Below are 13,949 nucleotides of genomic sequence, written 5' to 3' on the forward strand. Positions count from 1 at the left end.
CTTTGTTGTCATTGATATAGAAGTTGTATGAAATGAAATTGGACATGACACTCCAGGGTAAAACATGTAATACAGCCTTTGAAGAAGAAAATATAAGACTATCGGGATAATGAATGGGCAAAAAAATAATGACAACATACAGTAGTACTTAGAAAATTGGCCGAAATTATAATAATGCAATGGAAAAGAATAGTGCAATGTAACAACAGTGCAATAAAAAGAAGTGCAATGCCATTTAGGAGCAAAAACAACCTTATCGTGGTGGAGGAGTTTGTGTGTCCCAATGATCCTAGGAGCTATGTTGTCGGGGGCTTTAAGCCCCTGGTAGGGTCACCCATGGCAAACAGGTCCTAGGTGAGTGGCCAGACAAAACGCAGATCAGAAGACCCCTAATGATGAGACAAAACTTTGGTCCTCGATTTCCCTCGCTCGGACGCGGGTTACCGGGGCCCCCTTCTGGAGCCAGGCCTGGAGGTGGGGTCCGCTGGCGAGCGCCTGGTGGCCAGACCCTTACCCACGGGGGCCGGCCGGGCACAGCCCGAAGGGACGACGTGGGACCCTCTTCCCATGGGCTCACCACCTGTAGGAGGGGCCAAAGGGGTCGGGTGCGCAGAGAGCTGGGTAGCAGCCAAGGGAGGGGTCCTTGGCGCGACGATCCCCGGCTACAGAAACTGGCTTTTGGGACATGGAACGTTACCTTTCTGGCAGGGAAGGAGCCCGAGTTGGTGCGTGAGGTTGAGAAATTCCGACTAGATATAGTCGGACTCACCCCTACGCACGGCTTGGGCTCTGGTACCAGTCCTCTCGAGAGGGGTTGGACTCTCTTCCACTCTGGAGTTGCCCGTGGTGAGAGGCGCAGAGCCGGTGTGGGCATATTAATTGCTCCACGGCTCGGCGCCTGTACGTTGGGGTTCACCCCGGTAGACGAGAGGGTAGCCTCCCTCCGCCTTCGGGTGGGGGGACGGGTCCTGACTGTTGTTTGTGCTTTTGCACCAAATAGCAGTTCGGAGTACCCACCCTTCTTGGGGTCCTTAGAGGGTGAGCTTGAGAGCGCGCCCCCTGGGGACTCCCTCGTACTGCTGGGAGACTTCAACGCTCATGTGGGCAATGACAGTGAGGCCTGGAGGGGCGTGATTGGGAAGAACGGCCCCCCTGACCTGAACCCGAGTGGTGTTTCGTTATTGGACTTCTGTGCTCGTCACGGTCTGTCCATAATGAACACCATGTTCAGACATAAGGGTGTCCATATGTGCACTTGGCACCAGGACACCCTAGGCCGTAGTTCGATGATCGACTTTGTCATCGTTTCGTCCGACCTGCGGCCGCATGTTCTGGACCCTCGGGTGAAGAGAGGGGCGGAGCTGTCAACTGATCACCACCTGGTGGTGGGTTGGCTTCGATGGTGGGGGAAGATGCCGGCCCGACCCGGCAGACCCAAGCGTGTTGTGAGGGTCTGTTGGGAACGGCTGGCAGAATCTCCTGTCAGAAGAAGTTTCAATTCACACCTCCGGCAGAACTTCGCCCATCTCCTGAGGGAGGCGGGGGACATCGAGTCCGAGTGGACCATGTTCCGCGCCTCCATTGTCGAGGCAGCTGATCGGAGCTGTGGCCGTAAGGTAGTCGGTGCCTGCCGCGGCGGCAACCCTCAGACCCGCTGGTGGTCACCGGCGGTGAGGGATGCCGTCAAGCTGAAGAAGGAGGCTTATCGGGCCTTCCTGGCCTGTGGGACTCTGGAAGCAGCTGGCAGGTATCGGCTGGCCAAGCGGAATGCGGCTTTGGCGGTTGCCGAGGCAAAAACTCGGGCATGGGAGGAGTTTGGCGAGGCCATGGAAGCCGACTTCCGAACGGCTTCGAGGAAATTCTGGTCCACCATCCGACGTCTTAGGGGGGGAAGCGGTGTTCCATCGACACTGTGTATAGTGCCGATGGGGCGCTGCTGACCTCGACCCGGGACGTTGTGAATCGGTGGGCGGAGTACTTCGAAGACCTCCTCAATTCCACCGGCACGTCTTCCTCTGGGGAAGCAGAGCCTGAGGACTCTGGGTTGGGCTCTCGTATCACTGGGGTTGAAGTCACCGAGGTTGTCAAAAAACTCCTCGGTGGCAGGGCCCCGGGGGTCGATGAGATCCGCCCGGACTTCATTAAGGCTCTGGATGTTGTGGGCGTGTCATGGTTGACGCGCCTCTGCAACATCGCGTGGACATCGGGGACAGTGCCTCTGGACTGGCAGACTGGGGTGGTGGTTCCCGTCTTTAAGAAGGGGGACCGGAGTGTGTGTTCCAACTACAGGGGAATCACACTTCTCAGCCTCCCTGGTAAGGTCTATTCAGGGGTACTGGAGAGGAGGGTCCGCCAGGAAGTCGAATCTCGGATTCAGGAGGAACAGTGTGGTTTTCGTCCTGGCCGTGGAACACTGGACCAGCTCTATACACTCTTCAGGGTCTTTGAGGGTGGATGGGAGTTTGCCTGTCCGGTCTACATGTGTTTTGTAGACTTGGAGAAGGCATTCGACCGTGTTCCTCGGGAGGCCCTGTGGGGGGTGCTTCGGGAGTATGGGGTACCGCACAGTCTTATCCGGGCTGTGCGGTCCCTGTATGCCCGGTGCCAGAGTCTGGTCCGCATTGCCGGCACTAAGTCGGATTCGTTCCCGGTGAGGGTTGGGCTCCGCCAGGGCTGCCCTTTGTCACCGATTCTGTTCATAACTTTTATGGACAGAATTTCTAGGCGCAGCCTTGGCGGGGATGGAGTCCGGTTTGGGGGCCTCAGCATTGCGTCACTGCTTTTTGCAGATGACGTGTTGCTGTTGGCTTCCTCAGGCCGTGATCTTCAGCTCTCGCTGGAGCGATTCGCAGCCGAGTGTGAAGCGGCCGGGATGGGGATCAGCACCTCCAAGTCCGAGGCCATGGTTCTCAGTCGGAAAAGGGTGGTATGCTCCCTCCGGGTCGGGGAGGAGGTCTTGCCCCAAGTGGAGGAGTTCAAGTATCTTGGGGTCTTGTTCACGAGTGAGGGTAGGATGGAACGGGAGATCGACAGACGGGTCGGTGCAGCGTCTGCCGTCATTCGGACCCTGTACCGGTCCGTCGTGGTGAAGAGGGAGCTGAGCCGAAAGGCAAAGCTCTCGATCTACCGGTCGATTTTCGTTCCTACCCTCACCTATGGTCATGAACTTTGGGTCATGACCGAAAGAACTCGATCCCGGATACAAGTGGCTGAAATGAGTTTCCTCCGCAGGGTGGCTGGGTTCTCCCTTAGAGATAAGGTGAGAAGCTCAGTGATCCGGGAGGGACTCGGTGTAGAGCCACTGCTCCTCCGCGTTGAGAGGAGCCAGTTGAGGTGGCTCGGGCATCTAATAAGGGTGGCTCGGGCATCTAATAAGGATGCCTCCTGGACGCCTCCCTCGGGAGGTGTTCCGGGCATGTCCCACCGGCAAGAGGCCCCGGGGGCGGCCCAGGACACGTTGGAGAGACTATGTCTCTCGGCTGGCTTGGGAACGCCTCGGGGTCCCGTCGGATGAGCTGGAGGAGGTGGCTGGGGATAGGGACGTCTGGGCTTCCCTTTTAACGCTGCTGCCCCCGCGACCCGACCTCGGATAAGCGGAAGACAATGGATGGATGGATGGAACAATAATAATGAAAAATCACATAAACAAAAAAATAAGCATAAATACACTACATGAAATATACAGGTAGGTCATTCATAAACTATAGATGAAGCAATCACCTGTGGTGCTTTGCTTCAAGCAGAGACTGCAGGAGAGACTACGGATGCGGATGTTAAGGTTCTAACTGGTGGAGTGTCGTGGTGTTCTAACGGACCCCTTTTCAATCCTCAGCAGGTATCTCAGGGTCACAGGTGTTTTGCCCTTTAACCTGTATACCTCACCTGAGTGGGGCAGCAAGGGCTGAGTTAGCCTTCACCTGCAGAAGACTAGACTATATGTGTGTTTTACACCTAGATTTACACAGTGGATACACGGTATACTTTTTTGCCATTTAGAACAATATCATAACATTCTGATTGTATCTATAGGTAGCAGGTAAAGAGAAATTGTGTAAAAAAAATCCTAGCCCTTTGCACAATACTGTCAATATTAAGCAAAGCTCCGTCAGGAGCTTCGGAAACAAGCAAGAGCAATGACACATTCGTGTTAGGCGCCGCTATACACCATAACCTTATTACATATGCCTATGCGGTCCTCAGAGATGGAGAGAAATTGGACCATCAGTGTCACCATGCTGAGGCTTGTTTTAGGTGATCTAATAGAAGGCGATGATCTGCAGGCTTCCTTCGAGGCGACGGAGGCCTCGAGGGGCTCCTCCAGCCCCCTCCTCACAATAAGAATAAACACATACAGGCGGTGGAGTCTATTTGGCCAAGAGAGAGTGATGGCTAGCATGTTGCCTACGCCGGCTCAATAAATCTCCATACGGGGCCAGAGAGATGAGCACCACTTATCTCATCAGCTGCACGGTGGACGCCTGGCGACCGCTCGCCGCCCGTTGCTCGCGTCTCCGATTTATCACAGACAAGCAAATACGGGCGGCAGATGCAGAGGGGAGGAAAACCAAATCAAATGTGTGAAGTGGTGCTGGGTTGGGGGGAGAAAAGACATATTGAGAGGCAGAGGGCAAAGGCACATAATGCAGAAATATCGAGAGCAAAGAGAAAGGTTTTGCCGGGAAAACATGGGAAGCTCTGACGCAATATAACAAAAATAAAATTTTAAAAAATGCGAGGCGTTTGAGAGGATAGCGTTGTGGCGAAATGTCACCGCAAGTAGGGGATGCCCGTGATGGCTGCAATTTTTCCGATTCAGCTCTTTTTTCTAAAGCAATGGACCTTTTTTATTGTTTCTCACATCCACACCACAGGACTGTTTTTTAAATACCTCATTTATGAGTGAATGACCCACAGTTTGTTTGACCTAAAAGAGAAGTCAAAGTTTGGGTACACGTTATACACGAGGTTTTACGGTACATATTACCAGGCAATGATTAATCAGTCAAAAAACGTCGCTGACATCAATTTGAACGTTGGATGAAACAGGTGAGAGCGCAAGATCCCAACAGGCCGCGACCAAAATCAAAAACACACTTCTAGAATTTATTGTATGAACCGATTGTGCAGTTTCAACCAGAGAAATTAGAATACCCTCACATTAAAAAAATTGATAATAAAAAATGATCAGCAAGTCCCACGTGACCTCAAGTAATCCAAAGCGGTTCACTTCAGTGGCACTTTGTCTTCAAGATTATACAAATCATATGATATATTTTCTGATATATGTTCGGTAACGCTCAACATGTGTGAACAAACCTTTTCTGGTTTTCTTTCTGTGGTGTGAGAAAAAATGTGCAAGAAATTATTTACTGTTAAAAAAATTAAATGACCCACATTGATCTTTTTCTTTCCTCTGCATTATTTTACCATGACCAAGGCCTTCTGAAAAAAGGTCTGCTGTGATCCACTTTTGGGTCCCGACTCACCAGTTGAGAAACACTGGTAAAGATGATATACGAAAAGGCATTAGATTTCATCTCAACATAACACCATTTTTATTTCCGGTACCAGAGACAAAGACTAGAGAATGGAAAAAAAAAAAAGATAGAAATAAATGACCGATAAATGACTCTTTGAAAATGTTTTGTTGGTATTGTATTTATAGTTTACGTTCTCAATCAACTATTTTAATAATGGCTGCACATATTAAACAAAGTTTTTCATCTACAATGCTTAGTTTAAAGTAAAAATTGTTAAAAAAAATAAATAAACAAAAATTAGGGGTGCATGTTATACACAAGTGCACATTATAAACATATTGATATGGTAACCTAAATTGTATTTTTTTTTTTATACTGTTGTAAGATTAACATTATGGCCTACTTTAAGAACATATTACATTACAAATACAATAATTATTCCTTAAACAGCAGAACATTTTGCTTAGTAAACAATATTTTACTGTAATTTCATTAAGAAATGGAAAAACATGGATAGCCGTCAACGGTGCGCTAACCGGAACCGGTCAACGAAAGGCGGTCACAACCAGCCAAAAAACACGCAGTTAGCAGCCAGGCTAACCAAGAACCGACAACGATGAACGGCAAAAGCAAAAAACGTGAAACTGGTCAAGGATAAACATACAGTGAATATTGAAAAACCGGCACTAACGCCCGGCTAGTCGGCCAAACAACACATGGTGGGCGGCCAAAGGGCGCCAACCAGACGCAACCAAGACAGGAAAGCCCTCGACAGCCTCGACACATAAGCTAGCTTCTGTTCGGGAGTACCTTTAAAAGCAGGTGATGGAAGAAAGAAAATTGAAAAAAATAACAAATGAATCTTTTTTTTTTTTACCGTGCACCCGTAGGTGAAGGGCCGACCTCATCCATGGACTCACGTCCATTCGTCTGGCAATGAACGAAAAAGGTGTTGGATGGGGGCGGGTGAAGGGAAACAGATGGGTATAATATTCTCATCACTCTTGGGTTGGCGGCGGGGAGCTTGGCCCAGGGCACTCGGCGGCCCAGCCAGCCGCCTCGCAGACCCTGCAAATATTCCTAAAGCTCCATTTTTCATATTTCCCTGTATGCATAAGGAGATGAAAAATCATCCCATCATTTGTATTGCCTGACTGAGGTTATACACAAATATTAGTTTATACACTGCACCTAAGATTGCCTCTCTAAGCAAGATGGATTGGTCCTTTGTAGGGTGGAGGTAGAGGCGATGGGAGGGGGATTTTAGGCGTGTGGGGCAATATTCTATGAAAACGTATTCAGTCCATCATTTTCGGTGCGCTGCGAGCAGGTATATAAGAGACGGCGGCGCTCACGACGCGCGTTAGAACCTTAATTGGCAATTTTGAGTAGGATAACATTTGTGCTTTTCCATCCATATTCATTCGGCACACTTAGCGGCCGTTTAGTGAAAATAAATATTAAAGCAAAACAGGCAAAGGAATCAATTGGAGCGGTGATAAGCGTCTTCAAATCACAGCGCAATTGATTTCCGTTAGCGTCGGCGTGTGCGGCGAGGGAAGGCGGGGAAATAAAAAAGAAACTCAGGAAGGAGAGTGAGGTGTGAAGAAGTTCTGGGTCAGAAAGCGGTGAGTGATTATTTGCCACTCAGCCGAGTGTAAAACTCATTAGACAATGTATAAATGCTTTTATTCAAATCGATAGCGGAGGGCTGGCCCCCGAAAACCGAATTTTTTTTTTTATGTGCGCACAGAGTGGAAGTGGGGAGAAGTAATTATCAAAATCTATCGCGGGCATAATTGTCTTGCTGTCTTCAGATCGATACTGCATTAATGGAAAAAGTAAAGCTTGTGATCTAAAAGAAACTACAGCGTTAGAAATTGCTGACTAATTCTGGTATCTTAAAATCCAGAGACAATTCAGTTTTGGTTACTGTTTTTAGTTATGTATCAAAATGAACTCAGTGTATGGGTGCGCGTTGTTTACAATGTTTTATGATAGTTCTTGACCGTATTTAAGCAGTTATTGATCAGTCGAAAAATAGCACTGCTCGTATTCAAACCTGGACAGTGAGAGCGCTGATTTTTAACCACTAGAAAGTTAGGATTATAGATGGCATTGAATTTGGTCTCATCAATAAACTATTTTTACAGTATTAGATTGCTGAAAAAGTAGGATGAAGATTATAATCATGTATTGACAATGAATCAGCCTTTGAAACATGTGTTTCAAGACACAAATACATTGTAAACTTTATTTTGATATTGTGTTCATTGTTTACGTTGTCAATAAATTGACATTGAATCATATCCCTTTGTGGAAATTCTACAGCGCTTAGTTTGAGTTGAGAAAAAGTCAAACAAGTGTAATACACAAATAAAGTATTTTGATATTTGGAATAACGGAAAATCTCTTGGAAAGCCGCTAATAATGCTAAATGCTGTTTGTTTTTGTTTTTGTTTTTACAAATGACTGCTAGAATTTGAGTTATCTAAGAGCAAATGTGTTACTTTTTTAACGTTATAAATGCCACGAACTCTGTTGGAAGAAATGTGTGGAAATTTGCTTCATTAATTAATTGATTAATCAAACAGATATTAATGTGTAGATCAACTGAGAACGAGTGCTACAAGACCTAAGATAGATTAGAAACTAGAAACCAAGTTACTTGGTTGGGCTAAGGGTGAGTTGGGCTTTAATACCCGCGGGCCTGGGTCGGGTCGAGTTGGATTATTTAGGCCTGCTCTGATCTCTAATGTGGGATCTTGATCCTAACGTTAGCGCTAACATTGGCGATTGCCAAGAGAATGCATTGTGTTGCCAGTTGATATCAAAATACTTGTTTTTTCAGTTAAAAATTATTTCACACTCTTTCAATATTACATGAAGTCACTTTCTTCTTGGATTTTGGAGACAGTTCATAATTGTTTGGTTGTTTTGTGGCTAATTAGGCGGCACAGAGCTACAGACGCGGTCACAACGACCCGTAGCATGACACAGAAGAGCGGCGACACGAGCGCTAGCCCGCATATGCCGTGATTTACAAACACCTCACATTGTGGGCCGTCATTTTTTACCACTGACAGGGTCTGGTGGGTTACTTTAAAAATACAGTTACTAGTTCCTTTTTAGAAATGTAATCAGTAACGTAATGCGATACTATCATATTGTAGGAGTGCAACTTGATTACTTTTAATACTTATGAAAAACTACTAATCCAAATATGTTAATAAAAGACAAAATAGACAAAATACAAACACAATCATTAAATGTTGTTTAAGATAAAAACAATGTCTCCTAGAAAAATAATTGGCAGAAATCAAAGTCAGGTAGTTTCTTGTTGTCCTACCAAAATGTCCTCAAATTATAACCACGTAGGATTTATTATTTATCTATTAGGCAAAAATAAAATACATTAAGACCCCTATTTTGTCTAAAACACACCGAGTGATAACTTATCAAATATCCTACGAACTGGGATGTCTTGTGTCCAAGTTTAACTAGCTTGAAGTTAAGACTGCCAAACCTCTTGGCAGGATTCAGATTTATGAGGCCAAGTACATCTTATAGCATTGCCATACAGTGCATGTATAGTGGATTTTGAACAATTAATTGCAAACACAAAATAAGACAATTAGTCAAATGAAATAAATGTCCCTGAACGCATTGCTAGTGCGCAACTCTGCAGCCCAGTGTACAATCTGCAGACTCACAAAACTGCAGGCTCAAGCCAATTTAACAAAATGGCTCCATTAAAGGAAAGATAAAATGCAACCAAAAATAAAGGTTCTTTTACCTGCAACATAGTGTTTCAAACATGCATAGATACAGGAGATGGCCGTCGTACAATTGTCACAACGGATACAGTTCTCACACGGCGTGCGTTATGTCTCCGTCTCTCTAGTATCAGTGATTGAAATGATGATAGACACAATTCCTCTATCGCACATGATGTACAGTATATGTAATTATAGTTTTGAATAAAATGTAATACTGCAAAATAATTCTTATTTTAACTAAATGTACACTTAATTAGTTTTTGTCTGTATGAGTAACAAACTACAATCTTTTTTTTTTTTTTTTGGTAATCTACTTAATGCCTGTCAGGACCAGAACGGAAACAGGACCAACTTGCGTGACGTTTACCACAAGTTTTATTGAAAGAGAGGGGAAGGGCTGCGCCCACGATCCGGTGTTCACTGGGCACGGGAAGCAAGTCGCTCTCGTACTCGGATTGTGATCCGAACATGGAAGTGGATCTTCCGTAGCGAGCGATGGCGGTGTCAGGGACGGAAAACTGTGAGCAAAAAAGGGGCAGGCGGGAGTCACTGGTCAAAAAAAGGATTGCCTTGAAAAACAGAGGTCTGCAGACGGACTGACAACAGGGGACTGACGGGACTAAGTTCAAATAGTGACAGGGAGCCAATCAGAACCTGCGGCGGTTTGCGCCAAATGAGTGGGCACAGGTGAATCACGTCAGTAATCATGACAACGCCGTTACATGTATTCCGTTACTTCTCCCGCCTGACCGCTGACAGGCAGTGTTATTTTCGTCATTTTGCAGCATCTGCTTTGGTTGTTTGGGAGGGTGAAGAGAAGCAGGAGGGACGCACACACCGCCGCTCACACACATCACGCTTTTAATTAATTGCGGGGGAGATTACATGGTCTTCCAAGCGTGTAGTTTGTCATCAGAGCCCATTACACACTTCTATTAGATGTTTCTCCACAGTGTCAAGTGTAATTTGAAGGGGAGCCTTGGTGGTGGATCCGGCGTGATGCCTGATCGCAGTTTTGAAAATAACAAACTCGGCCGCGTGTCAATTAGCGGCGGGCTGAGGGTAAACGGCTAAGTTTCGCCCATTTCATGGCGCGTCACTCATTCGCTCAATCGGGTCGTGACGCCATTGCTTTTCATTTCAGAGCCCCGGGGCGGCTTGATTTTCATTGCCGAGCAATGAAGTGCTTTTGCGCGCCGCCGCCATCAATCTTTTAGCGTCGACTGAGTTAAACAGGACAGAAAGGGATGCGGCTGTTACCTGGCGCAAAACATTACCGGCGCGTGGACTCATTAGTCATCATAGGCTCTATTAAACGCGGCCAATGCCGCACAGAAGGCGGAATGGCGTGCAAAAACAACGTGGAAAGATGAAGAAGATGTGATTTTGACGAGTTGCAAAATGAAAAGGAGGCTGACACAAAAAACGTAAACGGGGGCAATATATGAAGTGTATTTTCCAGAACATCAGGGACACCTAAAAAAAAAACAGGATTTATACAGGGCCAAATTCAACAAATTTCAATACAATTGAAAGAATGGCAGAAAAATGGATATTCATATCCTAATTTGAAATTGATTTGGGAGTATGTTGCTGCTAAATGTTATTGCACTACTTCTCATTACACAATTACGACAATGCAATTTTAATTCTAATTGAAGAGAATATTGTATTTATTTTACCGCCAAAATGTCACATTGCATTTTACATTGAAAACAAAAATCTCCCACATTTGGTGGATAATTTTGCTTATTTTAAAAATGGTTTGACACATTTTCTTGTTTTAACCAGTTTTTCAGTTTTATTTTTAAAGGAATATTTGTTTGTATGCTATTGTATTTTAACTGTTTTCAAGTAAAAAACAATGTTAAAGTTGTGAAATTGTCACGACATGTCTTGAATAAAGGTATATATTTCCTACATAAAGAATAATTTGATATTTGCTTCATTCGCTGATTTTGTTCATATATGTTTTTCTGATTTGAGTGAAAAGTTCACAAACATTTATCTGAAAAGTTTTATTAAAAGTAATTTGGGAAAATAGTTCATACACGAGGTGTGGAAAAATCTTATTTTACAAGACAAAAAAAATACTAAAACTAATACAATGGTACCTGACTTATAAATGTCTCCACATACAAAAGATTCAGGTTACAAAGTACGTGAACGGGAAAATACTGCCTATAGTTACGAAGGTGTTTCAGGATATGAAGTAAAAAATTCAGTACAATACTAGCGCTCCCAGAGACTTCTGAACGTAAACAAACTGTTTATTGCTTAAAATCTGCCTGGAAACCCAATATTCATGCATGCTCCCAGCATGCTCTTTGTGTCACCGTCACAGCTCAGAGTCTAGAGAAGAAGAGGAGGAATGGTTCTGGGATGATAGCAGGAAGGAAGATGCAGCCATGATTCAAACAGCCTAATTTAAAGACATTTTAGCAAAATTCCACTAAGTCACCCGGAAAAAGTGTTGACAAGTCGGGCTATTGCTACGTCTGCCTTGCACATTTCTGACAAATTGTCAAAAGGCAGCAAAAGCAGACGTCATTGGATCAGTTTTTCAAGAAACACAAGGCAATAAATACATTTACTATTTGTATTACTTCCTTTATCATTTGTTTTTTTACAATACGTGCCTCTCGTATTTTGTTTATTGTGCTGTAATCTTCTTTCATCATGCATTTGGTTCATGTCCTGATGCTCTTATGATTTATTAAAACAATATCATACTGTTTTGCGTTGCTTGGAACGGATTAAAGCATTAACATTCAAAATGTGTTTCTTTTTACAAAGTTTTCAGGTTACGAAACCACTCCCAAACAGATTAAATTTGTAAATAGAGGTACCACTCTAAAAAATGTATTTAACCCTAAGGAGGCACCAAATAACAGAGTAAAAAGTCTAAGACAAAGTATTGCACAATGTCCCATACACACTTTCAATTGAAAACCTCCAATGTGTTTATACAAAACTCAATTCCAATGAAGTTGGGAAAGTGTGTTAATTGCAAATAAAAATTGATCCAAGTAAATTGCAAATTCTTTTCAACCCATATTTAAATGAATGCACAGCAAAGACAACATATTTATTGTCTTCACTCATAAACTTTATTGTTTTGGGAGAAAATCATCAACTCTGTAATTTGATGACAGCAACACGTGCCAAAATAGTTGGGACAGGTGTCAATAACTACTCAGAAAGTGGATGAATGGAAATCAACCAACTATTTGCAGGTGAACAGATGAATTAGCAACAGGTGAGAGTTGTTACTGGGTATAAAAAAGGGAGACCCGAACAAGCTAAGTCATTCACGTGCAAGGATGGGGCGAGGTTCACCTCTTTGTGAACAACTGCGTGAGCAAATTGTTGAACAGTTTAAAAACAACATTCCTCAAAGTACAATTGCAAGGAATTTAGGGATATCATCATCTACAGTCCATAATATTGTGAAAAGGTTCAGGGAATCTGGAGAAATCACTGTGCGTAAACGGCATGGCCGTAAACCATTATTGAATGCCCGTGACCTCCGAGCCCTCAAGCGGTACTGCATTAAGAACCGACATCAATGTGTAAAGGACATCACCACATGGGCTCAGGAACACTTTGGAAAACCACTGTCAGTCAATACAGTTCGACGCTATATCCGTAAGTGTGGGTTAAAACTTTATGTTGCAAAGCGTAAGCCATTCATCAACAACATCCAGAAACGCCGCAGGGTTCTCTGGGCCCGAGCCCATCTAAAATGGACTGATACAAAGTGGAAAAGTGTTCTGTGGTCTGATGAGTCAGTTTTCCAAATTGTGTTTGGAAATTGTGGACGTCGTGTCCTCCGGTCCAAAGAAGAACAGAACCACCCAGACTGTTATGCACGCAAAGTGCAAAAGCCAGCATCTGTGATGGTATGGGGGTGCATGAGTGGCCAAGGAATGGGTAACCTGCACATCTGTGAAGGCACCATTAATGCAGAAAAGTACATTCAGGTTTTGGAACAAAGTATGTTGCCATCCAAACAGAATCTTTACCATGGGCGCCCTTGCTTCTTCCAGCAGGATAATGCCAAGCCACACACTGCACGTCTCACGACAGCGTGGCTTCGTAGTAAGAGGGTGCGGGTGCTTGACTGGCCTGCCTGCAGTCCTGACCTGTCTCCCATTGAAAATGTGTGGCGCATTATAAAGCGCAGAATAAGACAAAGGAGACCCCGGACTGTTGAACAGCTGAAGCTGTACATAAAGCAAGAATGGGAAAGGATTCCACTATCAACGATTCAACAACTAGTCTCCTCACTTCCTAAACGTTTATTGAGTGTTATTAAAAGGAAAGGTGATGTAACACAATGGTGAAGAAGCCCCTTTCCCAACTACTTTGGCACTTGTTGCAATTATAAAATTCTAAGTTTATCATTATTTGCTTATGGAAATAAAGTTTATGAGTTTGAACATGGATAATCTTGTCTTTGTGGTGTATTCATTTAAATATGGGTTAGAAAAGGTTTGCAAGTCATTCTATTCTAATTTTACTGACATTTTAAACTTTTTCCCAACTTCAATGGAATTGACTTTTGTAATCCTCTTTAATGCCATAGCGTTTTATAGTAGATTCAATTACTTTTTATTCATCAAGAATCACAACTCGTATTTCCAAAAAGCCAAACCACGTAAACGTCATCTCATTTCTTTAACAAGTG

General features: G+C 44.3%; 1 protein-coding gene across 1 annotated transcript in view; it reads right to left on the bottom strand.

Annotated features, from left to right (window-relative positions):
* fto (FTO alpha-ketoglutarate dependent dioxygenase) overlaps nucleotides 1-13,949 on the bottom strand; it is a 263,558-nt gene that overhangs the window by 52,817 nt on the left and 196,792 nt on the right. The gene's annotated exons all lie outside the window — the stretch shown is intronic.

Source organism: Urocampus carinirostris, chromosome 4 (assembly GCF_059441175.1).
Source record: "Urocampus carinirostris isolate Australia breed hairy pipefish chromosome 4, RoL_Ucar_1.0, whole genome shotgun sequence".
Classification (NCBI taxonomy): domain Eukaryota; kingdom Metazoa; phylum Chordata; class Actinopteri; order Syngnathiformes; family Syngnathidae; genus Urocampus; species Urocampus carinirostris.